This window comes from Pinus tabuliformis, chromosome 2_1, assembly GCF_031772625.1.
Source record: "Pinus tabuliformis cultivar Carrire ecotype Pingquan chromosome 2_1, CPIR1, whole genome shotgun sequence".
Lineage (NCBI taxonomy): Eukaryota > Viridiplantae > Streptophyta > Pinopsida > Pinales > Pinaceae > Pinus > Pinus tabuliformis.
This window is the reverse complement of record NC_142299.1, coordinates 888783312-888810984: the sequence shown is the minus strand read 5'-3', so window position 1 is coordinate 888810984 and position 27673 is coordinate 888783312.

The window sequence follows — 27673 nt, the reverse complement described above, 5'->3', positions numbered from 1 at the left end:
ATGAAACGATTGAATATTTAATGAGCAAACCAAATGTAAATGCTAGGATAATTAGGTGGCTATTGCTTTTACAACAATTTGATTTAACCATTGTTGATAAACTAGGGAAATAAAAAGTTGTTATAAATTTCTTGTCAAGGTTAACCATTTCTGCAGATGAAGGGTTGGTTGAAGACCAACTTCCAAATCAGAATATTTTTTCCTTCTTACTTCTCTCTGCGTGGTTTACTAACATTTCCAACTATGTAGCCATTGAAAAACTCCCTCCTCACTTGTCTTCAAGGGAGAAATGCAAGATCATTAGACAAAGTGCCTCCTATACTTGGATTGGTGGAAGCCTCTTCAAGTTGGGACTTGATTAGGTTTTAAGAAGATGTGTGAGGGAGGATGGGATCTATGATATCCTTTTAGCTTGTCATGATGGACCATTTGGAGGTCATTTTACTACAAGAAGGATAACCTACAAGATCCTACAAGAAGGATAATTTTGGCCAACTCTTCATAAAGATGCCCAAAGATACATTGCACAATGTGATGAGTGCCAGAGAATGGGGAAGCCTACAAGGAAGGATGAACTATCCCTTTAACCTCAAGTGTATTTTGAGCCATTTTATAAATGGGGCATGGAATTCATTGGTCCTATATACCCCCCATTGGGAAAGAAGAAGTACATCATTGTATGCGTTGACTACTTAACTAAGTGGGCCGAAGTAAAAGATGTAAAGAAAACCATAGAGAAAAAGGTAGATGAGTTCTTAAGAGAGAATATTTTCTATAAGTTTGGTTTTCCAAGAGAGTTAGTGACAAATCAAGGCACCTAGTTTACTTCCAACATGATTCAGGGAATTATGAAGCATCATCACATCTTCCATGAGAAGTCCACTCCCCACTACCCCCAAGAAAATGGGAATGCAAAGGTCACTAATAAATCCTTAGAGGACACTCTTACTAAGGTAATCAATGGTAGTAAGAAAGTTTGAGCAAAAAAACTTATTGAGGCCACTTGGGCCTATAATACTACTTGGAAAACCACCACTGCTTTCATTCCCCATGAACTAGTTTATGGAATGAAGGCTTTGTTAACAATTGAGTTTAGATACCACACTTTGAGGATGTAATCTAAACCAGATATGGATTTGATCAAGGTGCAAATTGAAAGGATACAACAACTAAATGCCTTGGATGAGTACAAGATGCAAGTTGTGTTGCATACGGTGGTAGTCCAACCACAAAGTAAATTTTGGCATGATAGATACATCAAAACCAAATCCTTCCAAGAGGCAAATTGGGATCTCTTATGTTGTAGCATTCATTGTCACTTGAGGTTACTTGATAATATTTAAAAATAAAAATAAAAAATAAATAAAAAACACAAAATCAAATATTATGTATGTAATTATTTAAAAGAAAAATCAAAAGACAATGGGCCCGACCCATTGTCTAAAGGTCATGTAGGTTCAAGAGGCATGATCAAGAGATATATTGATAAGTACGTTGAGGTGTGCTGCGGGGAAGCAATGAGCACGAAGATTAATTAAAGTTCAACCCCTGCAGTTGACCGTGACGTTAGCATGGTTGACCGCAATGTGTGGCCTGAAATTACTGCGGGGGTTCAACCTCGTTGAAGCTCCTGTACATTCTTTACCCCCGTGAATGTGAGAAACCTGCGAGAAGATCTGGGTCGTCTGATCAACAAGCCACATATCTAACGGAAATTGCCTAGTTAACTAGAATGGGGTTTATTTCGGAGATCGGATGCGATATTGTATGAAATACAGTTTAATCCGCTGAAGTCCGGGCCAATCGCAGCTGTCCATCGAAAGGGACGGGATTCGACGGATATCGGGTCGAAAAGTAATCGGGTTTTATCTTTAAAATCAGACCCAATAAATCATTAACTGGAAGTTTTATTTCTTATCGGATCTGTATGGGAGTCAAAGGGTCGTTGAAAAAGCAGACGCGATAAGGTTTAGTTCAACAAGTTTAAAGTTTTGTTGAGTTCCAAAGGATCAGACCGTTTATTGAATGTGTGATCGGACGGTGATCGCGCACAGCTCAGGCGGACATGATAAGTTTACAAACTAGAGTCTAAATCCTTTTCAGTTCCATGGTTTCTTAGTGTTTCCGCCAATCAGAACACTCTCGATATATATGTGGGCCAAAGTTCATGCACGAAGTTCTTGTAAAGTTGCATTTTGTTGTGTTAAAGTAGTCTAACTATCATCGAGACATCTACAAGGTTACAGCTTGCAGAATAACACTCAGACCATGTACTCTAACCACCGATTCGAACAGTGAATAGCCATTACCTACTAATTTTTGTTACTTCCTGTTATTTTATTTTCTTGAGAATGAGGTGTCTTTTACCCTCTATGTAATATTCTGTAATAACTTTTACTTTAGATAGTTAGGAGAATAGTTAAGTAGTTTGACAGTTTTGGTGATTACCAACTGTCTCATAATGTATAAAAAGAGGAAAATTTATAGAGAAGGGGTTCAAACTTTGGAGAACCTGGAGACTAGGCCACTATATTCTTGATAAAACTGTTGATTAATGAAAGAATCAGAAGTTTTCCACACATTGTTGGGTATGATTTTGTGACTTCTCTGTTATGTGTCATTAAATGTTTTCTTCCTTTAAGTATGGTAATGAAGTTGCATGTCTTTATTTTCTTATGTAAATGAAGTTAAAATCCCTTAAAAGAGTGCTCCTGTACTTAAAGTTCCCACCTCTGTAATTCTTCTAAGTTACAGATAGCAGTTTCTGTGTAAGACAACATATTATCTTTAACTTCTCCAAGTGCCACATATAGTAGATTCTGTGTAAAACAACATATTGTCTATGACTTCTTCAAGCTTTCTTCATTCATCATTTATTTTCAGCAATCAAATGGAATTCTGAGATTTTCATGTCACCTAAGTATTGAGGGTTTAAAACCAAGTCTTTCAGGTCCTTCATTGAGAATACAACATACAATTAAGTGAAAAACAAGTAAAAATAATTATAAACATTAATGTCTTAAGCACAATTTCTACACAGCCAAGAGATTGGTTTCTTAAGAGACAACATTAATTGGCGCCATTGCCAGGGAGAGAAGACAAGAACACTTTTCCCTGGGTTTTCAATAGTTTCCTCTGGTTGTTTAGTGAGGAGGAAATATTTGGCTGTTTTGAACAAAAGCAATAACTCTGGCTCCAAAGAGACCCCATACAAGGTCAAATACCTCACAGTAGAAAGTTCAAGCCCTTTCAGATCCTGAGAGGATAGTTTCCAAGAGGTTTGGAAGGCCTAAAACTCCACTTACACCAAGTCCTACACTGTCTGCACCAAGCAACAGTTCATCACATCTTTCACATTCATCTTTTATTGACCAAGAGTCACCTTCTACATCTAATTCATTCCAAGAACCCAACTGTCAGGAACAGTCTTTAGAGTCTGTTTCTTTTTCAGTATCTGCTATAGTTATTTAGCCTGAACCTATAACTACATTACCACCTTTGCACACTCCATTTACTCCTCAGTTAGGTTCCACATTTGTTGGTAATCAAGGTTCAGTAAATTCAGGAGAAAATATGGCAGCACCTGCATTTTTGATGAATAGGTATGCACCTATTCAATTGCCACAACAGTTGAATCAAATTCCACAAGAATACTTGAAGATTCTTCCTCGTTTCACAGGGGAGGATGAACAAACAATAGAGAATCATATATCAGTATTTTGTAATTTTGCAGAAAACCTAAATGTTGAACACCTGGATGTTGTTCTAAGACTTTTTTTCCAATCCTTGGATGGAGAAGCAAGAAAATGGTTTAAAGGGCTTCCTAATAACTCTATTACAACATGGGAAGAGATGGAGTGCCTGTTCACCCAGAGATGGGGAGAAAAAAGAGACCATGGGTATTCACTCACAGAGTTTAATGCTATCAAGAATAAATCTGATGAAGGTGTCACTGAATTCATCAAAAGGTTCAATAAATTGTACAATAGTCTTCCAATGGAGATTAAGCCCCCTCCTGCTGGTGAAAAAATAACTTTTGCAGGGGCTTTTGAGTCAAATTTTGGATTCACATTGAGGGAGAGGAGATCCCCAACCCTTGATCAGATCCAAACAGATGCATTAGAGATAGAAGCAAATCTGGTGGCTGCAGGTAAAACACTAGATGCACAACCTATCCAAGATAAGGGAAAGGCTAAAGTAGAATCCTCTCAAGATCAAACATTAGAGGATATGAATAATGTAATTAGAAATTTGTCTAATAAATTGATTAAATTGGAATTAGAGAGTAAGAATTCTCAGAGACAAGTACAACAAAATAGAAATTTTAATCCTCAATATAGAAGACAACCTCTGCAAATTTTACAGAGGGAGAGAAAATATCAAGATCAGATTCAAGCACCACTGTATATAGAGGCAGATCCTAATGGAGTACCAGAGCATTCCAAGGATCATGATGACCATATTTTCACATTGTATGCAGTAGATGAAGATGAACTAGGTGTTGAGGGAGGAGAGTATAGTGAAACACATGTCATCTATGATGATAATTAAATTGATGAATCTTGGAAGCGATTTTCTGATTTTATGCAAGCAAAAATACATAAGAAATATGATTTGAGATCAAGGAAAAGATCTAGAAGTCAAGAAGATGAAGGTGAGCAACAAGTTCCAGCTCCCTTACAAAAGGCGACTCCACAAGAACAAGAACCATAGCCTGCAAAACAATTGAATAAAGGAAAGCAGCAGCAGAATACAAGTAGCAAGACTCAAATGCTTCAAGGTGAGTCCTCTTAAGACAAAAGTGAAAAAATTCCTTTAGAGAAACGTGTTTCCATTCCATAAGAGATTTTAGTCATGAAGAAAAGTGAAGATGAGAATGAAAGGAATACTAAACAGAGCCATGTGTTTAGTCTCACCAAAGAGTTAGAAAAGACCAAAATTCAAGTACCCCTCACAGAGTTGGTTAAAACACCAGCTTATCAAAGGGAAATTACAGAGTTTATCAATCTATCTCAGAATGTGAATATAAATGACATTATGAATTTGCAAGAAGATAAACCAGTAGTGCTTTTTGGTTCACATGTGGAGGAGGTAGATTCTTCAATACCTACTTTCTACATTTCTTTATTGGTTCATGATTTGTTCTTGCACAATTGTATGTTTGATTCAAGAGCCTCACATAACCTTATGCCATTATCAGTGATGAAACAACTAAACCTACAAGTTACTAAACCTTACAGAGACTTGTATTCTTTTGATTCACATAAATTCAAGTGTCTGGGGGGCATTAAAGATATGGTGGTGTCACTAGCCCATATTCCAGCCAAAAGTTTGGTAATGGATGTAGTGGTAGTAGATATCCCTGCTAGGTTTGGAATGTTACTATCTAGGTCATGGGGGGCTAAATTGGGTGGTGTTTTGAAACTAGATTTTTCTTATGCTGTCATACCAATTTTTGGTGGGAAAGAAAGGAGGCTGTACAGAGAAACAAGATTTATTAGAACAATCACAAATAACGAAGCAAGTAATTCACCTGTATATAGCCAGGAAAAAGATGAATTTTCTTGCTTCATGCTGCATGACAATGCAGAATTGGCTGAAGATAACCAAAGGCAACTTACTTCAGCCTATGTAAATACAGAGTTGCAAACAGAAGGGGTGTGGAAGTGCTTCTTTGATGGAGCCTATTCTAAAGAGGGAATAGGTGATGGTTTTCTTTCACAGGATGAACAGATTCAAGATCACAATATTGGAACCCAGAAGGAGCCCAAGCTGGTCAAATTGTTCAAGGAAGTTTCACTTAATTATAAGGAGAGATATATTAAGCTTTTCAGGAAATACACTGATGTTTTGGCTTGGTCCTATGAGGATCTCAAGACATATGAGGAAAGCATGTTTAGTAGACTTGGATGCCCTGTCAAAGTCATAATAGACAATGCTCAAGTGTTCAATTCAAAGAATCTTGATGGTGAAACTCTACAGCTGCCTGTCAATTGGCAGTACCTCAAGCATTACTTCCAGTTCTGAAGCATAAGCATCCTATCATTGTAGATACCGGAGTGAACTCATTGTACAAATTCCATAGAAGTTTAATTGGCTAAGTAATATGTGACTCCATGCCCGAGGTGAAGGCACTAATCTATGGTTCTTAGTGCTCCTGAGGTAGAAGCACTATCCCCAGGTGGAGCCAGATGTTGTAGCATTCATTGTCACTTGAGGTTACTTGATAATATTTAAAAAGAAAAATAAAAAATAAATAAAAAACACAAAATCAAATATTATGTATGTAATTATTTAAAAAAAAATCAAAAGACAATGGGCCCGACCCATTGTCTAAAGGTCATGCAGGTTCAAGAGGCACGATCAAGCGATAGCTTGATAAGTACGTTGAGGTGTGCTGCGGGGAAGCAATGAGCACGAAGATTAATTAAAGTTCAACCCCCGCAGTTGACCGTGACATTAGCATGGTTGACCGCAATGTGTGGCCTGAAATTACTGCGGGGGTTCAACCTCGTTGAAGCTCTCGTACATTCTTTACCCCCGCGAATGTGAGAAACCCGCGAGAAGATCTAGGCCGTTCGATCAACAGGCCACATATCCAGCGACAATCACTTAGTTAACTAGAATGGGGTTTATTTCGGAGATCGGACGTGAAGCTGTATGAAATACAGTTTAATCTGCTGAAGTCTGGGCCAATTGCAGCCGTTCATCGAAAGGGACGGGATCCGACGGATATCGGGTCGAAAAGTAATCGGGTTTTATCTTTAAAATCGGACCCGATAAATCATTAACTAGCAGTTTTATTTCTTATCGGATCCATATGGGAGTCAAAGGGTCATTGAAAAAGCGGATGCGATAAGGTTTAGTTCAACAGGTTTAAAGTTTTGTTGAGTTCCGAAGGATCAGACCGTTTATTGAATGTGTGATTAGACGGTGATCGCACACAGCTCAGGAAAACATGATAAGTTTACAAACCAGAGTCTAAATCCTTTTCAGTTCCGTGGTTTCTTAGTGTTTCTGCCAATCAGAGCACTCCCGATATATATGTGGGCCAAAGTTCATGCATGGAGTTCTTGTAAAGTTGCAGTTTGCTGTGTTAAAACAGTCTAACTGTCATTAGGACATCTACAAGGTTACAACTTGTAGAATAACACTCAGACCACATACTCTAGCCACCGATTCGAACAACAAATAGCCATTACCTACTAATTTTTGTTACTTCTTGTTATTTTATTTTCTTGAGAATGAGGTGTCTTTTACCCTCTATGTAATATTTTGTAATAAATTTTACTTTAGACAGTTAGGAGAATAGTTAAGTAGTTTGACAGTTTTGGTGATTACCAACTGTCTCATAATGTATAAAAAGAGGAAAATTTACAGAGAATAGGTTTGAACTTTGGAGAACCTGGAGACTAGGCCACTGTATTCTTGATAAAACTGTTGATTAATGAAAGAATCAGAAGTTTTCCACACATTGTTGGGTATGATTTTGTGACTTCTCTGTTATGTGTCATTAAATGTTTTCTTCCTTTAAGTATGGTAATGAAGCTGTAGGTCTTTATTTTCTTATGTAAATGAAGTTAAAATCCCTTAAAAGAGTGCTCCTATACTTGAAGTTCCCACCTCTGCAATTCTTCTAAGTTACATATAGTAGTTTCTGTGTAAGACAACATATTATCTTTAACTTCTCCAAGTGTCACAGATAGTAGATTCTATGTAAAACAACATATTGTCTATGACTTCTTCAAGCTTTCTTCATTCATCATTTATATTCAACAATCAAATGGAATTTTGAGATTTTCATGTCACCTAAGTATTGAGGGTTTAAAACCAAGTCTTTCAGGTCCTTCATTTGAGAATACAACATACAATTAAGTGACAAACAAGTAACAATAATTATAAACATTAATGTCTTAGGCACAATTTCTGCACAACCAAGAAATTGGTTTCTTAAGGGACAACATCTTACATGATTATAGGTTCAAAGAATTCAAAGGAAAACTCATGTCCATATGGTTGGGACGATACCTGGTGTAAAAATGCTATGACATTGGCTTTGTAAGGATCCAACCATAGATGAGGAGAAAATCCCACTGTTAGTGAATGATTATAGACTGAAATTTTATAGGAGGCCCCTTTCTAGAGATAAATTTATAGTTCCAATAAGTAAGGAACTGAATGCGATTGAGAGCACTAGTGCTCCCAATCTATTCATCTCCCAACCAACCGAAAAAAAAAGAAGAAGAAAAAGAAAAAATAATAGTCCTAAGTGAAAAACCTCCTTTGAGGTGCTTAAGAAAATACCATTGGCTAAAAGCCTCCACAAGGTAGTAATTGGGTTTGAAAAAGAAGAATAGTAATAAATCTCTAGGTGAAAACCTCATCCGAGGCACCTGAAGCAAGTTCGCTGGATGAAACCTCCATGAGGTATCCGATGAGCCCAAAAAAAAAAAGAGAGAAAAAGGAGAGGAAAAAAGAAAAAAAGAAAAAACATATTGATCTCTCACATTGATTTTTGTGCAAGAATAGTTTCCCCTACAATAGAAGGATAAACAACAAGCAGGTCAACCAAAATGGACATATTGCAATTTTTTTTAGAAAAAGGATAGTCTGGCACCAATTTCAATATATCAACACATATTGCCTCAAGGTTGGCCCAATTGGTATCCCTGTACCATTTTACATTCCCTTACATCATTCCCAACATCATCCATCTCATATTCCTCACTTTCCATAGGTTTTCTGCAACATTCTTGAAATGCTATAGGAAAGTCTAGAACTTTTATAAGACATACCTTCCTCTGAAAAATGATACAAATCCAAGTTTTTTTTAGTATCTTTTCCAAATGAGAGCACCAACATGGTCATAATAATTTTCCCTTCTATGTCCAACCTTCACAAATGTACTTCTCTCACTCCATTCACCCTATTTCACTTTGTAGCATCCTATTTCCTTCACTTTTTCATCACATACAAACTCAAAACCTTCTCCATCCACATTTTTGTCATACTTTTGAATTATTAAGTCATATGCATCACTTAGGTAGATTTCTCACTGAGCTTGAAAGGCCTCTGTGCTTGCTACAAGAAACTACAAACCAAACTTTTTCAGCACATAAGGAGCTCTCTGAGGGAACTATAATAATTCCAACAACTCGACACCTCTAGAATAAACCTCCAGGATTATTGTAGAAGTCTTAAGCAACTACATGATCCCCTATAGACTACTATAGGATGAACTATACACAACAACCAACATCAACCCAATCTCTGAAATCTACAACCATGGCATTCATCAACATCAAGCTTCCAAAAGGTAAACACAAGGTATGGAGCCTGTAACTCCCTCTGAATTCATCTAAAGCATAGTGAAAATTACCTTTTTTGCAAATCAGGGTTCAAATATGCTAGCAGCTGAAATCTATCCAATAGTTCAACACCCACATTTTTGAAGGTTCTCTTCCCACATGTAAGAGACAAGTAAGACAAATGATTTTGTCTCCTTGAGTCATTTGAAAAGTTGGCCATTGTCTTTTTATGGTATAATGGTTGAAGTAGAGAGTACCACTGAGAATTATGTTGGGCAGTGGAGTGGTAAATGGGAAAAATAAGCACTACACTCTGAGTCCCATCCCTACCACCCCATAACTGCATTATACTTTGTAATCACTACCATTTGAAATCAAAACAATGATAATCTCCCCGTCGAAGAAGCGCATGCTATAGTAAGAGGCCACAGGTGCATCACAGGTTGCTATACGAATTTCCATAGGCCACTACAGGAACTATTTCATATAACTATAAGACTACAACAAGGTCTAATATAAGACCATGCAAACACTATATTTCCCTCACCAAGCATCACAACTCTATACGTGTGTTAAAAAGGTTGGCACCCAAAAGAACTCTTGAATTTCTTATCAAGTTCTCTTTCCAATAAAATATTCAATCTACATAGTTTGTTTTGTGTCAAACTGGGCATACAGTTTGCATATATATATAATGTCAAACCATGGGTAGTAAAAAGAGGTGGCTCATTTTTTCCCTTTTTGTGTATTTTATTCCAATTCATTGAAGGTATAAGATCAAAATTATGTTGTTGGATGGAACTATGTCCATTTAAAAAAACACAAAGGTGTTGTAATAGGAGAACCTGTACCTTATAGCAACACAATAACCTCACCTTCTTTAAGAATTTCTATAACCATAGAGAAACAAATAATTTAATTCTAGTAAGCTTGTAGGAGTTATAAGAAGGAGATTTCTGAGTGTGGTTTGAAATTAACTTCCAAAATCTGATTGAGGTAACCTTGTGAGAGGACAATTTGTCTCTTACAGAATGGGGGGTAGTTTTAATAGAAGGGAACCCACAAACACTAGAAGAATTTACTAGCAACTTGAGGTTGTTACCATATTTGAAAATTGCTAATGGTTAGGGCTCATTGAAAAACTCAAGGGTTTTGAGGATTTAGTGGCAATTTAATTTTCCATGAATTTGCAGAACCCTGAGAGGCATGAGTTTGTTACTGCAGTCAAGGGAGTAGTAATTTAATTCAATGAGGACTTTGTGAGCATAATTACAACTCTTCCTAAGGGACTTTAGTGAATAAGGAAGAGAGGTATGAGGCCATCACTGTCGAGAAGGGGCTTTTCCTACAAGATGAAAAGCTTGATGAGGAAAAAAAGGAGTGAGGAGCGAAAACTTGCCTTATCCCTGGGGTGAGGTAGCCTACCATATCCTCAAGTACATCTCTTGTGAGGGAAGGTTGAGCATATTCTATGCTTGCCAATTTAGGATACTATATCAGTTAAGATTCCAAACCCACCTCCCAACCTTTGAATTACTAAGCATCTCATTCTTTCTCCTACAATCTCTAAAGGAGATGATCAATAAAGTGAAGGAGGGGAATCATAAGTACTTGGCCCATCATGGCCTAATTAAACTAATTGTAATTGATGCACTGGAAGGCTTACAACATCCTATTTCTTGGGCCAAATTTGTGGACATGGATAGATAGGCCTTTCTAGAAGCACAAGAAGAACTCAGTAGGCCTAAAAATATTACAACTAAAAAGAGGAAGGGGAAGGTATTATCCAAATCCTAGAAACAAAATAAGAAATACACCTTGGATGAGGAATACAAGGAGATAACAGACACCTTTAAAGGTTTAATTACTCCTATTAAGCCCAAAGTAAGTAAGCTTGTCCAACAAATTTTATATGCAAGGAGAAAAAAACACTAGAATGAGATTTAGTGGGAAGGCCCAACCTCCTTCTTCCACTCATATTGCAATAGAGGAAAAAAATAGCCCTAAATAAAAATGGAATCAACAAGGAGAAGTACAAGGCCCACCAAAGATTCAAGAACTAGAAACATAGGTGCAACAAGGAAAATGGTAGTACTGTCCGAGGAAACATATCAACTACAGGAATAGTTCGTCCAACTACAGGAAAAACACATAGAGTTATGGGAGGTATAAAAAATAACAAAGAAACCTGCACCAAGGAAGCCACCTTTCTTCATTTATTGGCCATTAAGGTTTGATCCTCCAACTGTAGGGGAAACAGGAAGAGTGATGCCTACACATATAGTACCCCACCTAATGATTAAGGTGGAGAAAGCCAAAGTAAAAAGCCAAAGGTGGAAATAATTTCCCAAGATAAAGGGGTGGAAGATCTCATTAGTATAGAGGAAGAAGTCATTAGAGTAAGGGAGGAAATGGCCTTCCTAAAAATAGAAGAAGCCGACAAAAGAGAACACATTGGTGAAGAAAATCAATACTTAAGGATTCAATTGTAATAAGCATATAGAATGTTAAGAGAAAAAGATGCTCATAATGCAACGATGGAAACATCATTAGGAACCACTGCATATATTTACTTAGAGGGAGCCAACTATAGGAAACCATCCAAAGCATATTCATTATTCTTAAAGGATCAATGATGCAAATTCCAAACCAAGCAGATAACTCAAAGAGGAACTATGTAGTTTTAAGAGACTAAACACTTCATAGACTTCTACCAAGAGTGTAGCATAGAGGAAAAAGCAAAAATGGATGAATTCTATATATAAAACCTTTTCCTCTCTCATATGCCTAGGACCCCAATCCTTACATGGGAGATGCACTGTTGTTGGCAATAACATCAAGCTGGTTAAGACACAAGGAGACTATAGTGGAATAAATGAAAAGGACCTTGGAGGGAGAGTTGAAGGATCCATTATGGATCATATTGGAACACCCATCACCTTTATTGCTTGTTCAAGCCCATGCCATTCTTGTACAAGACCCTAAAATAAAGACTATTTGGAAATAACACTTTGTGGATACCTTAAGGAAGTTGGTAGAAGAGAAGTCACAATATATCTAGAGAAGATTTCAAGGTTTTTCTTACAACATGAAGATGACAAAGTATCACTCTCTTGATAGACTCCAAGAAGCATTAGCAAGAACTCATCTTTATAATAGGACCGTCCAAAGTCTTGGGATTCAATGGACAAGTCTCAAATTTAATCCTCCTCCGCTGCTAGGGATAAAGGAGAATCAAATTCAAGAAGACAATGCCCAAGTGTGGAAGGACATAGAGGAGAATACAAGGTTCTATCCATCAGGGGTGACCACAACTAGTTTAGCCTGATATATCAAGTAGAGAACACAGAGTTAAATGAATAGGAGCAAAGAAGAGAGGAACATCGAGTTTCTCAAGGATGAGAAACAATTCCATTAGGGAGGTATGGTGGGCCTTCAAAATAGGTAAATCATAAGGCCCATCAATCCACTCTTAGGCACATCAAACAATTTTTTACCACACATTTTGCACTTAATTGCATATTTTCCTAGCTTAACGCGTTCCTAGAAGATTCAATGTGGTTTCCATGCTTTATGTGTCTTAATATGTTTATTATGTAGGATTTACAAAGATATTGAGCAGATTATGAGGAATCCAACACTAACGATATTCTAGGGACTTTCTCCCTACAATAGGAAGACTCAAACTCGGCTTGCCTAGGGAGTTTAATTTCTCCTTCTATTGTTGTGAGTTAGATTTAGGGAAAGATCCCTTGTTTTTAGGTTTTTTTTTTTTGGGAGGGGGGGGAGGGAATGAAACCCTGTTGTAAAGGAGACTTCTCCTGCACTTGATGTATAATTAAGAGATTCTAATTGGCCTTTGATGCAATAGATAAGGAATAGATTAGGCTCTTGAATAGTTTTGAGCAAATTTTGCAACATTTAATTCCCGTTGTAAGACATATTTTCAGTTAGTGGAAGTAGTTCCTCATTTCAGTTTTTAGCTTAGTTCTTCTTCAACGACTCTAAGAATCCTTGGGTTGGCCCCCCCCAGGAGCTTCACAACCCTCTTGTATTTTTTTTGTTAATTAAATGTTTTACATTTTCTTTTTTTAGTTTTTGAAAAATAATTTTTTCTAGAAATTATAGTCTGATAGTTTTGTGCTCGGTTAAGTAGGATTTTTTATGTGCTAAACTTCTTTGCAAGTCATTTATATAATATATTAGACTATTTGATCACTCATATTGCTTATCATTGCATTTTCAAGTCTTTTTCCATTTCATTTCATTTGTTGTTACAATTTCTGCAATTTCCTATTTTACTGTGCAACCAAGATTATGATTACAGAAGATGAACAAAGTTTAGTTGTATAGTGTCAAAGCTTATGTTTAGCTGTTACATGCCTTTAATAGCTAAATATCGTCATTCCCAATCATTCCTACCCCATTCTCTCACCTTAGAATTGCATTTCAACAAATTTTCCAACTCGTTTTTTTTTCCTGTAGAAAACCAAGGAATTCTATAACAATTTTCAAATAGTCCATTTGGTTCCCCTAGTTCAGAAATAAACCCTTAAATTAGTTTCCTCAACATATCATAACATGTTTGGTATGATGAAGATGGAGTTTGGAAGAGTAGAGATCTCATGAAGTTTCCTTTATATGTTTTTACTGTATGCATTATGAGTGTTGTGTTTAGCTTCTATAACATAGGTTTCAAGTTTACTTTCCAAGTCTTTTATTTCCAAGCAAAGTTTGATTTCCATTTCTTGTAATCAACATAGGTGTGTGCCATTTCATTTATGCAATTTCACTTTCATGTAGAATAGTTAGCCTAGCAACTTGATTGGATTTTTGTTCATCTAACCCACACTCCAACATCTCTCACTTGCATAAGGATTAGAAGAGGAAGGAGATAATGTTTGCTTCCCATATAATGATAATCTCTCTTAAGTTTTTACGAACCCCAAGTTGATAATTAAATCTGAGGCTCTTGGAAGGTGCACAATTATTTCTATAATACTGAGGGCCATCAGGTTGTATTAGATAGAAGCTCATTTGTCAAAGTTTGAACTTGGAAAGGGAGGCCATTGCATGGGTGGAGGACCTTGAGGGGTTATGTGGGGTCCTAGCTAAGGTGTACTTAGATAACGTCCCCTAACGTCTTAAAATATGGATTTCTTAACATGTTATTGGATGTGTATGGCACTTCGGCGGTAGGTGTATATGAGGGTACTCCTATGTAGTGATCACCATACTAATTGGTACCATATAAAGGAGGGGGATTACATGATAGGTTCAAATGGTTTATGAACCCAATCAACCCATACATATAATGTGATGACCCAAGTTTATCTTTCCCATATGGCTAGGGGTGGGGGGCATTTAGGAGTACCATGTAGAGGTAACTAGATTAGGCATAAATCAAATCAAATTGTTGGGATTTTACTATGGCCTCTTACTTAGTTTGAGGCATGGTGGTAGCAAGGTTTTTATGATGAAAAGTGAGATGGATTTCAAGAACCAGTATTGGAGTAGTCTGTCTTTGACTTTGATCTTGCATAAACGATGATGATGCTACCAATCATGGATATGACTCATAAGGTGTGTGGGGGTGTTTTGTAGAAATTCAACAAGAATCTCCAAACCAATATCATGACTAACTATAAGTTAGAAATATGTTAAAAATGCATTGGATAATAATGCAAAATTAGTATGAAAAACTTCTTTCTCATGTACATACCGGTTGCATATGAGCTATTCAAAATTATTTGAAAGATCCTTAATTGAATAGAATCTCCCATGATGCTATTGGATGAGCATAGCAGGTGAAAAGTCATTACACAATTATCCAAGCTTTGCTTGGTTTTTGCTCAAATTTTGGGATCTCTAATGGAAGTTTGATTGGTATGTGTGTCCAATCAAGATCACATGAAATGGGATCATTGGTTAACTTTATAAAATTTGAGAGATTTAATGAAGCAATGTATAAAATATGTGTTGGTGTACCAAACATTGGGTCCTCAATTGGAGTTGGTTCTAGGTGAGGAATAACATCCAAGAGTAGAGTAAGGTAGGGTCAATCCTAAAAAGGATGATCCAAATAATAGGGATGAAATAAGAAAATTCATGTTCACAAGTGAATCTGAATGGGGAGATCAAGTATATGAAGTGGCGAGACTAGGAACACCTCCCAATAGTAGTGGGGGATGAAACACATTTTTGAGAACAATTGGGTGCCAAAAGATACCCTCTGGTTCTAAATCAAAGCAAATTGTATCATCTTTAGAGTAGGATAATGATGCAAATATGAATGTAAGCATAACTATAATTCTAAGTCTCAAAGTATTTTGATAGAATTAGATATCTTCACATGAGTATGTGAAAAAATAATTAAAAAACTAGTCCTAAGACCTAGCCTCCTTCCACTCAATAATGTAATTAGGCCTTCTAATAGTTTTGACAATGGGGCATGAACTTGATAAATGAAAACTAGTGAAGGTAAAAGGGAATAGTTATTATGAGGGGTGTTAAGGGAACTTTTTGAAGGAACTAACAATGTTTCTCATTAGCCATCCAAAATCTAATTGAAGTGTAGTCACATGTCACAACTACCACCTTTGTAAATGCCCTGACTTTTTTCCACCAAGTTACATTTGTCTATTGCTGGAAGGGGACTTATATATTTCACTAGTTAGTCATGGGTTTGGATGTATAATTTTCTCTACAAATCAGCTAGCTCACTGATATCATGTAGAAATTTCACCTGCAAATCGAACTGATATATGCAATGTAATAAAGCATAATACTAGATCTACATCTACCATAAACTTTGCGAAAGCTTAATCAACCATGAGCAACATCAAGCATGAACAAATATAACTGATAAGAAGGAATCAATCACACATAACACAAAATATATCACTAGGGAAAGCACCAACTAAAACCCCAACACTGTATTATCAATCAAGTGGAAATATGTCCGGATTACACAAAGCCTTAGCTCAGAAGCTATCTAGCTCTCAGTACAATCCCTCTGCTGCTCATAGATAGTCAAAGGATTCTCACAAACCTTCTCCTCTGCCCTCCAAGCCTCCTATTTCTATGCACAGTTTTTCCTGGGTCCTCCAACTGCAACCTGTGTGATTCTCACCTCACACACAACACTGACCTCTGAAATAATTGCACAAACCTGAAGGAGATAAATCCTCATCATGGATGAGCTTCCTTTATAGGAAAATATTCATCCAACTGATAGTACACTATCCCTTCTCTGATCTCAACTGGGTCTCTGTCTGAATCGACATGCATCAGTTATCCATGAGTGAATACATAGTTATCTGAAAATAATAGTTGTCACATGCATACAAGCATCAACAAACTATATCTCATTAATTTAACAACTTGTTAAATTAATATAACTAAACTTGACTAAGTTAAACTAAGTCAATTGATCCTCTCAATACAGAACTCATCCTTAATTCCTCAATCAGTGGAGCAAATCAAGGACACATTCCCCAATTAGTGGAGAAATAATTGCATGTTCTCACAAAGACTTCAAGTTTGCTTTTCCTTAACTAATTAACTCATGGAGAATAATTAATTAATATTCAAATTGTTGGTAAGAAAAAATTCGAATTTTACTTCCTATTTTAGACCAGGGACTATCTAAAAATAGGAATCCAACTTGAACTGCTAAAAATAGAAGTTCTATTTTTAGCACTTCCATTTTTCATTCCTTGTTGCCCAATCCAGCACTGATGCCCAAACTGCTATTTTTAGCAATTTTTTGTTGCCATTTTTCAACATTGGAAACCTCACAAGATATGGGTGTCTCAAAAAGGTTTGCATAAAAAAACTAGAACTAGGCCTTTACTCCTTCAGGTGTATCACCTTGTCCTGGATTTTCACACACTAGAACTTGAACGATTTGAAGTTCCCTAAGACAACTTTCTAAGTTTCAAAATGAATAATGATAATAGAGGTTTTTTTGGATCTCTACCCCTAAAATATTAACCAATTCCAAAAAATTGCTTAGTGACCTATCAATGGAGGATTTTAGTCGGATGACTTAAATTTGTTTCTAGAGGCTAAATGAGGGTGGTGGCCTAGTTTTGTTTGTTTATGGTTGTGATGAAAGAGATTTTTTCAATTCTTAATCTTTCTGACTTTCTCAAATTGGTTTTGGACGCAAAAAAAAGAGCATACTCAATATGGCAAGACATCAAATTCCTTAAGGGTGTTCTATGTAGTGTGTGCAAGTGTTTGAATTGTGACATATGGACAACATGTGGTTCATTACTTCTTGTCTAATTAAATCCAATTGTAGATTGTACCTTATGAAAATTTGAAGTTGCATGGAAAGAAAGTAGTCTTAGGTTGTCAATATGTGGACATCGTGAGATCCTTTCAATCCTTTCCTTAGTTGTTTTTGTATTGAAAATAATGAAAAAATTGAACTTTCTTAAGTTGCAAAATATATGGACTATTTGAGGTCCTTTCAATCCTTTAAACTCCCTAGGTTGTTGTATTGCAAAGAAACTAAAGATGTGCACTTGTATGGGTATGCTACTCCAACTAATTAATTTCCTAAATGTGTTTTTTGGAAATTGGAAGTGAGGGGAAGAAATATTCTGTTAAAAATAGCAACAAGAAATCCTAATTTAATTTGTCCTTGAATTAAATTAGGAATTAAATTGAAATTCTATTCTCATAGCAACTTGTAATAGTTAACTAAGTTAATATGACTTAGTTGGCTTAGGAAATTTGAGTTGGAAGTCTATTTAGAGTCATGTAGAGTGATCCGTAAATTTTAGGGGTCCAAGTTGAATTCTTTTGAGTTGTAATTAATTAACTCAGTCTAACTGAGTTATAGTCACTTAAACTAGTTCTAACTGTTGGAAGAAATAGTAGGAGGTCTAGTAGTGGGGATGAACACTAGTGCATCTTGACTGCTCCACCAGTTAAATGCAGATTCACTCATAGATAACTCATGCATGTTAGTTCAGAGGAAGACCCAATTGAGATTAGAGTTCAAGGAGATTGTACTATCAGTTGTATACTTTTCCGAGTTGTACAGATGGTGCATGCAATCAGTTGAGGGCCTATGGATGGATTACGTAGTTATGGAGTGAGGATTTCCCAATTAAATATGGGCTAATTCTCTCAGGAATTGCGCAAGGAAGTAGGGGCTTGGCAGGCAACAAAATTGGCTAAGTGTTGGCTTGAGCTGGCTTGTGAAGCAGAGAGATAGATTGTACTTGTGCAGGAATTATTCAGGTTGAAAAAGCATTGTATTTTCTTCTCATATCTTTTGGTTAATGCAATATAGATAGTCGGGGTTTTTAGCAGTTGCTTTCCCTAGAGAAATATTGTGTTATGTGCGATTGATATTCTTCCTTTTCTGCTTATTGTTTTCATTGATCAATTTTGGTTTCCGCTGAAGAGTAGAGTAGATTCTTGTCTTGTGTTTTAACATATCACATAAGATGTTGAATCTACAGTAAAAATCTACATGGTATCGGAGTTGAAGACAATATAGAAGAGGAGAATTTGAGTTTGTTGTGCAAGTGAAATCGAATTTGCAGGTTCATACTTTAGATTCAACAATATGTCATTATACGATTTGAGACTTGAGTATGCCCTGGAGGGAAACTCGGATTACATAGCTTGGAAGGACAAGATGGAGGCATGCTGGAAGACAATGGCCTTAAGGAATTCATAGATCATGTTATTCCGAAGCCTCCAACATCTAATGCTAAAGATTTGAATGAATGGAGAAAGTGTGTGGCAAAAGCGAGAAGGATTATCCTAGAAGGAGTTCACGATCACATTGTCTCGAATCTCCACAATAAGGAAACTCCATTTGCAATTTGGAAGGAATTGAAGGACCTGTTTCAAAATAGCAGTGACCATAGGAAGTTGGCACTGAAGGACAAACTAAAAAAGTTCAAGATGGGGAAGGGAGACTCAATTCCAAGTACTTGACCAAGTTCACCCAATGTTGGGATGCGCTTGGAAGTGTCAGGATTATTGTTGTTGAAGATGATCTGGTGAGCCTAGCACTTTTAGGACTTCTCAAGCGCTGACATAGTTACCAGGACTTAGTTAACGAGAGGGAGAAGTTACCAGAGAGGGAACAATTATCGTCTGACTTGGTACATGAAGAGATTCAACGGAACACCAGAGACAAATCCTCATCAAATCATGATGATGAGGAGAATTGTGCCTTAGCGGGTAAGGCGAAGAAAGGGAAGGGGAAGTCATCCCATTATAGATCAAATTCTTGTCAGGGCGATAAGAAGAAGGACATGTTGAAAGTCAAATGCTTTCACTGTCATGAGCTAGGACACTTTGCCACAAAGTGTCTGCTCAAGAAGGCTGGTAAGAATCCCTTAGGAGGAGTAGTAGGTAAAGCTCTTGCTTAACAGTTAGAAATGGAATTTACCCTCATCTCTTGTATGGTGTCATCGATGATGGGTAGTGTGTGGTACTTGGAAAATGGAGCTTCTTTCCACATGACCGGTAACAAAGAGCTCTTCAGTAACTTGGAGGAGAATTATCTCCAGATGCATATCCAGATGGGTGATGATGGGAGGTATAACACTACTAACATCAGTACAATTACCTTTCAAAGAGAGTCGGGTTCTCCCCTTACTTTGCGAGATGTTATGTATGTTCCTAGTTTGAAGAAGAATTTGGTATTTGTTGTCATGTTGGAGGATAGAGGCTATGATGTGATATTTAGTAAGGGAAAGGCGTTCCTTCGTCACATAGCCAAAGGATAGGAGAATGATCTGATTTAGAATATTGGATTGCTATGCTAAGATCCTCCTCAGATTAGAAACAAAATTCTTTCATTGTGCTTAAGGATTCATGAATTTTGCAAGTGAAAAATGAGTTTTTATGTTAATTTTATGAGCAATTTTAACATAAATAAGAGACTAAACAACAACATAAACATGTATAGAACATCACCAAAAACACATCACAATAGGAACACGATGAAGGAGTTCACCCTTCTTGGGCTACGTCTCCTTGGTCTAGCTTCCAATGGCTTGGGTCTCTCTATTATGCTCAAAAGTGTAAAAATATGTGTTTACAATGCTCAAATGTTTCTAAAAACTACTCCAATGAGTCAAGAATGTACAAAAATGGCTACCTAGCCTCTTTCTTCATCCAATTTGGTCGAAAACTGGAGAAGTTATGACCTCTCCTAGTTTCTCCACTATTCGCTCCACAATTCGCACCAAATCCGGAATCATCCTACAAATTCGCCCCATTTTCTGCTAATGGAGCAACAAATTCCTTGGATTTCAAGCGGATTTGTAGGATCATTAATTTGGCCGCCAAGGCCTTAAAATCAAAATCTGGGTCATATGGGGGAAATGCGCCTAAGGGCTAGCCCCCAACGTTGGCACCCTCCCTCCGGTGGTCACGTAATCATTTACGGTTTGTAGGAGTGTTCACATAGGATGCTTGGACCGGTGGTTATGTTGGCGGTTAGTCACGATGATGGTTGCGATCTCTGTCGGTGGCTCACCCCCCAACCTTGGTGGTGATAAACGTTAACAATAACCCCAATCCATAATATGTTAAGTCATGATGTGCAGGTGCAACGGTTAGTGCTTGGTGCTGTTGAGTGTGAGGTCGTGGGGTCGAGCCTAGCCTCTGACCTGTCTTTCCATACAAAATTTTGATTGGCCATTAGGAGGACACATGGCGGCGTCCGGCTTAGTCACGTGTTACCTCCTGATTAGCCCGAACCCAAACGCTTGGACCAATAGGACTTCACCATCTCAACGAAATATTCTGAGAATATTACTTTTGCCACCTAGGTTGTACAGATGCCTAGTCAACATCCTAGTCAGCCACCTGCAAAATTTTTACCTGTTTGACAAAGTGAACAGATCGCGTTTCTGGGAGCATACAGTGTTTGTTTCATGCGAAATGAGTTGTGATGGATTTAGGATGATGAGCACTACGTGGTCATTCAGGTTCCACACCATTCTGACAACTTTGAGTTTTGAGCATAATTTTGAGCACCTGATCACTCCTCCCCACTGGAAGCCTTTTGGACCCCAAAAGATCACTTTCAGTTGTCTAGCAAGTGAGGGTACAATTCCCTCACCTTTCCAATCTCTATCCATTTGGCTTTTGAAGGATTTGTACCCTTGAGCCCCACTCGAAGATAATCGACACTTCCCCTTTTTGATGTCCTTATTCTTCTGTCAAGTATAGTGTCTTGTTGAAGCTCATCAAGGAATTCTAGAGAAAAGTATTCAATAGATGGAATTTGAATATTCTCTCCTTGATCTTCAATCAAAGGAGGCTCATACAACCTTAAATTCTCAACATTAACAACAACATAAATTTGCATATATGAAGGCAAATCCAACCTGAAGGCATTGTTACCAATCTTTTCCAAAATTCTGAATGGACCATATCTAATTGGTTTTAGCTTTTTACCTTCTCCTTGGAGCCTCTCTTTTCTAATGTGAAGCCAAACTTCATCACCGACTTGGAACTTGTGATCTTCACGATGCTTGTCGTGCCTTGCTTTGTACTTGCCTTGGCTCTTTTCAAGTTGTTCTTGAACCTTTTGGTGTACCAATTGGATTTGTTCAATGAACTTTCTTTCTTTGTCTATGTTGCTATGACCATCAATAGCAACATCTTTGCCAAAAATAAAATCCAAAGGATTTTTAGGAAAGTATCGATGTTTGAGTTGAAGAGTGCTTGACCTGGTTGTCTTTTGTTCACCACCTCTGTTTGGCCATCTGTTTGTTTGGCCTCTGTGTGGCCATATTATTATTATTATTATTTTATTTTATTTATTTATTTTTGTTTTTCAGTCTGGTGTCCATGAATTCCCAACAAAACGAGAATTGGGCAATCCAAAATGCACCCATACATTCTGAAAGAATAAATGAGCAGTTTGTTCAGCTGTAACTCGCTTTTTACATGGCATCAAAATACACATTTTGCTAAACCTATCCACAACTACATAAAAATAATCATGACCTCTTTTTGACAATGGAAGACCTACTACAAAATCCATAGAAACACTCTCCCACAGCCGTGAAGGAACCGAAAGAGGAGTGTATAATCATAACTTCCTATTGCTAGGCTTACTGATTGCACATAATGAACATCCCTTAATAAAACAAGACACACTTTCAAGCATACGAGGCCAATAACAATACCTCTATAGATGTGCCACCATCTTACTTACACTGAAATGACTAGCAATAAGAGAAGTATGTTCCTCTCTTATGATGTTAACTCTTTCTCCCTGTGGAATACAAAGCTTGCCAAGATGGTACAACAAATTATCATGCAAATGATAATCCAATTCCTCTACTTGGTTACCTTGACTCAAGCTTGCATAAACATCTTGAAAGCCATTATTAAATGCGTATTTCTCAATATAACTTTCATGTAAAACATAATTATGCTTGAGTAAAGCAGCTGCACTAACAATAGGCCGAGAAATCATATCAACAAATTTATTGTAGATACCTTTCTTATACCTGATTACCAAGTGGAATTGTTGAAGAAAACCCATCCATTAGAAGTGCCTTGATTGTTGCAACTTCGATTGAGATTGCAAGTATTGCAATGGTTGATGATTAGTGTGAATGATTGTTTCCTTACGCATCATGGAGTGTTTCCACTTTTTCACACTTTGCAACAATGCATACAATTCCTTGTCATATGTAGGATAGTTAATCACTGCACCATTAAAAGTTTTCGAATGAAAACAGATAGGCTTACCATGTTGCATGAGGACTACACCCATGGCGTAGTCACTAGCATCAGTCTAAATCTCAAATGAATGTCTCAAGTTTGGAAGTGCAAGTACTGGAGCTGAACTGATATTTTCCTTCAATGCATCAAAGGCCTTTTTATGTTTTCCTCCCCATTAAAAAACCTTTTTCACACTTGTCAATGCATGCAAAGGAGCTGCTATAATAGAAAAATTAGCAATGAATTTCATCCAATATTGGGATGCTCCCAAAAAAATTCTTACCTCAGTAACTTTCTTGGGACTTGGCCAATTCAAAATGACATCAACCTTGGAGGGATCTATCTTCAACTCACCTCCTCCAACAATATGACCCAAGTAAACTAAAGAAGTTTTTCCAAATCACACTTTGACATCTTAAGATACAACTGTTCTTTTTTCAATACATCAAGTACTTTTCTTACATGCATGATACGTTCATCATGATATTTACTGAAAATGAAGATGTCATCTAAGTATACGATAACAAACTAATCAAGAAATGGCCTCAACACATCATTCATCACACGCATGAATGTAGCAGGAGCATTACATAAACCAAAAGGCATAACTAGCCATTCAAACAAACCTTGTTTTGTTTTGAATGTTGTCTTCAAAATTTCTTCTTCAACTATTGTAATTTGATGGCAGCCACTCCTTAAGTCCAACTTAGTAAAATAATTTTCACCTTTCAATTGATCAAGTAAATCATCTATTCTAGGAAGTGGCTGACGGTTCTTTACCGTAATTTTGTTCAATGCACGAAAGTTCACACACATGCACCATGTTCCATCCTTCTTTGGCACCAAGACAATAGGTGAACCACATGGCGAGGAAGATGGTATGATTATCCCTTTATTCAACAACTCTTGAATTTGCTTCTTAATTTCCGCACTTTCCATCACTAACACCATGTACATGACAATGTTAGGAAGAGGACAATATTGTTGCAACTGTTTCTCATGTTGGATTCCTCTCTTAGGAGGTAATCCCTTTGGTTCCTGAAACATCTCATCATATTGGTTAACTACATCAACCAATTTAGATTTCAATTTTGAATCACAACCTTTAAAAGCTTCATTATCAACATCATTCTTGGGTTTGATCATTAGAAGCACAAAATTATTGCTTGAATTCACTAGTCTTTTCATCTGCCCCGCATTAACAAGTGAAAGATTTAATTTCTTGCTATGATCTCTCACAATATATTCTACTCCATCTTTGAACAAATTATATTTGTTTTCATGTCTATGGAAGATAATTTTTCTATCATAAAGGTACACGCTGCCCAAAACTATGCCACGTATATCTAATGGCACAACATCAAGCTCCACTTCATCTATGAAATTTGCAATAATGGCGAATTTCAGTTTACACTTTCTAGTAACCTGCAATTGTGCATTGTCACACACCCATACAAGTGGATATGGTTTATGATGTGGAATGGTTTCCAATTTTAAACTTTTGACAATGTTTTCAGAGATAAGATTGGCTTAAGAGCCACTTTAAAAAATTGTATCGATCTTGTTATGTTTTGAGATTACCCTTATGTGAAAAAGTTCTATTCTCTTCTTTTCATTTGGAGTTTCATTTTGTGAGTTTGAAGAACTAGTGCTAGCAATGGATTCTTTTCCTTTTATACCCATAGCTGTGATTTTAGTTTCATCGCCCGAATCGGATCCCAAATCCTGTTGAGTGGTTGTAGTTGCCTTTTGTTTTCGCTTGTTGTTGATTTTTTTTGGTTTCATTTTGCGATGAAGCTTCCAACAATGAGCTTCATCATGACCCTCTCTGGAACAATGTTTGCATGCTACTTTCTCTCCTTCTTTTTTGATAGATGCATTTTTCTTTCCCTTCCCTTTGAAACCCTTTTCTTTTCCTTTACTCTTAAATGGCTTTTTACTGCCTTCTTATGGAGTGTTTTTCCCTCTTGCCTCAAGGTGTGTGGCTTGCACACACACATCATCTATATTATTGGGATTAAACATCAAGATCATATGCCTAACTGTGTAAACCACCTATGTACTTCAACAACGTGTCCTATGATTGCAAATCTACACCTAACATTAAAGACCTTTTTTTTGAATTCTTGGGTGTAATCTTGCACATTTTGACCTTTAAGTTGTCTAAAGTTCTGCCAATTCATGATGGATTTCTGCATATAATATAGAGGGTAGAATTGTCTTTTGATTGTAGCAATGAAATCATTCCAAGAAATTGAGATCTTACCATGTTTTTTAATCTCCCCTTGGGTCTTTGATTCCCACCATACTAGTGCCGCACCCTCCATTCCCAAGGAAGCTAACTGAATCTTTATGTCATCCTCCTGAAGGTTTTGAATTCTGCAATAGACCTCCAACTGATGAATCCAATTATCAAGCTTCTTTGCATTCACTTCACCGTTATACATGGGCAGCTTAAATTTAACATCAAATTTAAAAAAAGGTGATTTACCAGTTCCTTTTGAAGTATGATGATGAGTATGCGTAAGGGTTGTGTTAGTAAAAGATGGTGAAGATGCTTGTGAAGAAGAAGATGAAGAAGATGGTGGAGATGGTGGAGGTTTATCTCCATTTCCATTACCTCCTCCTAAAGAACCTTCTCCTTCGGGAGGTTTGGAACTTTCCCCTTGCAACCCGGTATTCCTCTCTTCATAGAGGACCTTCACCATCTCTGTCGTATCTAAGAAAGCCTTTCTGAATGTCTTCTCATATTCTGTCATGTTTGTAGGTTCTCCTTCATGAGACATTCTCTCAGCAGTCTCAACAACAACTTGAGGTTGAACTAGTGTTGGAGATTGTGGCAACCTTGCTCTCCTTACCCTTGACCCAACTTCAGGGCTTCTAACCAGCTTCCCTTCTCCTCTTTCAAGTTTTAACCTTGTAAGCATGACATAAACTTGCAAACAGTTAAATCCTTCTTTCACAAACCAAACCTAGTGCTCTGATACCAAAATGATCTGATTTAGAATATTAGATTTTTATGCTAAGATCCTCCTCAAATTAGAAACAAAATGCTTTCATTGTGCTTAAGGATTCATGAATTTTGCAAGTGAAAAATGAGTTTTTATGTTAATTTTATGAGCAATTTTAACATAAATAAGAGACTGAACAACAACATAAACATGTACAGAACATCACCAAAAACACATCACAATAGGAACATGATGAAGGAGTTCACCCCTCCTGGGCTACGTCTCCTTGGTCCAGCTTCCAATGGCTTGGGCCTCTCTATTATGCTCAAAAGTGTAAAAATATGTGTTTACAATTCTCAAATGCTTTTGAAAACTGCTCTAATGAGTAAAAAATGTCCAAAAATGGCTACCTAGCCTCTTTCTACATCCAATTTGGTCGAAAACTGGAGAAGTTATGACCTCTCCTAGTTTCTCCACTATTCGCTCCACAATTTGCACAAAATCTGACATCATCCTACAAATTTGCCCCATTTTCCGCTAATGGAGCAACAAATTCCTTGGATTTCGGGCGATTTGTAGGATCAATAATTTGGCCGCCGAGGCCTTAGAACCAAAATCTGGGTCATAGGGGAGCCATGCGCCCAGGGGCTAGCCCCTGATGCTGACCCCCTCCCTCCGACGGTTACGGTAATCGTTTACGGTTTGTAGGAGCGTTCACATAGGATGCTTGGACTAGTGGTTATGCTGAAGTTCGGCGGTGACGATGATGGTTGCGGTCTCCATAGACGGCTTCATTATGTGTTCACATGGGGGGTGGTTAAGTCTACCCGCCCCTAACCTTGGTGGTGATAAACGTTAACAATAACCCCGATCCATAATATGTTAAGTCATGATGTGCAAGTGCAACGGTTAGTGCATAGTGCTCTTGAATGTGAGGTCGCGGGGTCGAGCTCAACCTCCGACCTATCTTTCCATACAAAATTTTGATTGGCCATTATGAGGACACATGTCGGCCTCCGACTTACCCACATGTCACCTCATGATTGACTTGAACCCAAACACTTGGACCAATAGGACTTCACCAGCTCAATAAAATATTCTTATAATATTCTAGGAATATTTTGAGAACATTCATTTTTCCACCTAGGCTGTACGGATTCCCAGTCAGCCACCGGCAAAATTTTTACCTACTTGACAAAGTGAACATATTGTGTTTCTGGGAGCATACAGTGTCTGTTTCACGCGAAATGAGCTGCGCCGAATTCAAGATGATGATCACTAAGTGGTCGTTCAGGTTCCACGCCATTATGAAAACTTTGATTTTTGAGCATAATTTTGAGCACTTGATCAGTGAAGAGGATAGGGGTTCGAGTGAAGAACCTCTACAAGTTGGAAGTAGAAGATTGTGCTACCTTGAGCACTAAAGCAGAGAAAGTATAGAGTCGAGACATCGGTGAGTTATGGCATAGGATATTGGGTCACTTGCACTATGGCGCTTTGAAGATCATGCAACAAATTTCTATCGGTCTTCCCAAGGGTACACTAGAGCATGTAGACACATGCAAAGGGTTTAATTTTGGAAAGTACACCAAATATTCCTTTCATGACAAAGACAGTCGAGCATAGGCGATCCTTGATAGAGTTCACTTAGATGTGTGTGGACTGTTCCTGACAACATCCATGATC